Here is a 2,329-nt window from a genome sequence, read left to right on the forward strand (position 1 = left end):
TCGCCTATAATTCTGGCTTTGGCAGTGGTCACTGGTTCCCTGAGGGCTTTGACCAGCTTCATGTGGTTGCAGCCTGATTCAGGCACGCAGTGCCTTTCCTCAGACTCACATCTTAAATTCCTGTCTTAGGGCTTCTCTGACAGTGCAGACTGCCTTTGTGAACCTGCTGGGTACAAAATTAGTGTAACCTGAAGGTGGGGGGGACTGGATCCTGTAGAAGGTGGGCATTTTATTCCCTCAGGCAGATGTTCCTGGACACTTTTACAAAGTATCTCATGCGTTGTAGAACAAGAGAGTGGCGGCCAACTTATTGCATCCAATAATTGATACTTCCACCATCCTTTTATTCACCCTGTCCCTAAATTTTGTTCACTGAGATCATACTAATAAATTATTCACTTATACTTACATAAGTCTTGGTCACAGGCTCTACTTTATGGAGAATTCAGGCACTTATTTTTTTTTCCTTCTACCACTTCAGCTGCCCAAAGATACCTGACACACCCTAAGCATCCAGAAGATTGTCTGGCATCTGACAGGCTCTCAACAAATATGTACTGAATTGAATTGAAAGTAATTTGGTTCTCTAATTACTAAATCAGGTAAGGTTTAGGAATTTGTGATTTCAATGCCAAAGTGAAACTATAAAAATGATATATTACCTAATAGTCATTGAGTTAGACCATAGTGGGGATGCCTGGGTGGCTCAGTGGTTGAGCATCTGCCTTTGGCTCAGGTCATGATCCCAGGGTCCTGGGATTGAATCCCACATCAGGCTCCCCAGAGGGAGCCTGCTTCTCTCTCTACCTATGTCTCTGCCTTTCTATCTGTGTCTCTCATGAATAAATAAATATAATCTTAAAAAAAAAAAAAAAAGAATTAGACCATAGGGGAATTCAAACAGAATTCTCTATGGCAATAGAGAGTAGGTATTGGGATGCCTGGGTGGCTCAATGGTTGAGCACCTGCCTTATGCCCAGGGTGTGATCCTGGGGTCCTGGGATTGAGTCCCACGTTGGGCTCCCTGCAAGGAGCCTGCTTCTCCCTCTGCCTGTGTCTCTGCCTCTCTTTCTCTGTGTGTCTTTCATGAATAAATAAATAAAATCTTTAAAAAAGAGAGTAGGTGTTAAAGGACTTGTATTTAGGAGGCATATTGCTTAGGATGTGTGTGTTACTTGCTATATGTGTAAATTTGGAAAATTTTTTAACCTCTCTGTGTTATAATTGCCTCATCTCTAGAATAGGTATAATAATTATCTCTAGTTCAAAAGGTTGTGAAGATTAAGTGCATTTATATATGTGTATATATACATATATATATATACACACCTGAGTGGCTTAGTCAGTTGAGTGGCTGACTCTTGATTTCAGTTCAGGCCACCATTTCAGGGTTCTGGAATTGAGCCCTGCTTTGGGCTCCATGTTCAGTGGGAAGACTGCTTGAGGTTCTTACTTACTCTCCCTCTCTCTCTCTGCTCCTCTCCCCACTTGCACACACATTCTCTTTCTAAAATCAATCATATATACATATATGTACATATATATGTAGGATTTGGCATGTATAATATCCATGCCTTACAGTAACATGTTTGAATATATACAGCATACATAACTACAATTATTATTATTGTTGCTGTTGTTATTGATTTCCACCACACATATTATGGAGACTCAGCATCAAAATAAGTGGACATCCCCACCCTTCAAGTAAGTCTAACCAAAGTTTTCTCACCATTTTCTTGTATTTGCTTGTTTTCAGTTACAATTAGCATTTACTCTAATAAACGTTTAAACAATATAGAAATATATAAAGTTCCACAATATGTTCCATTGCCATAGCTCTACTGAAGGTTCATTTTATTTGAGTATAACTTTGTTTGCTGATACTATCAGCCCAACTTATAGATGAATTAATCAATTCATGACAAATACTATTATTACGATGAATATTATATACTAATCTACCCTTCGGCCCCAATGCACGGTTCAGACAACTTATTTTGCCACTGTTAAGCTTATGGACAGATATCAAACTAAATCTCAGAATCCTAGAATTTTATCATTTGTGAGATACAGATTGCCTACCCCATCAATTTTGAGGGAGAATTAAATGTCATAATATTCATAGAGAGGCCTGGCACAGGCTCCTCTGGCATGTAGTTGAAGATCAATAGCACTGATTGAAATCAATGCTAATTGGAAGAAGCAGACTCCCCTTTGAACAGGAAGCCCAATGTCAGCTCCATCCCAGGACCCCGAGAGCATGACTTGAGCTGTCCAGGTGCCCCCTGAGTGTGATTTTTTAAGGTAATAAAGATAAGGTAATGAA

This window comes from Vulpes lagopus, chromosome 11 (assembly GCF_018345385.1).
Source record: "Vulpes lagopus strain Blue_001 chromosome 11, ASM1834538v1, whole genome shotgun sequence".
Taxonomy (NCBI): Eukaryota; Metazoa; Chordata; class Mammalia; order Carnivora; family Canidae; genus Vulpes; species Vulpes lagopus.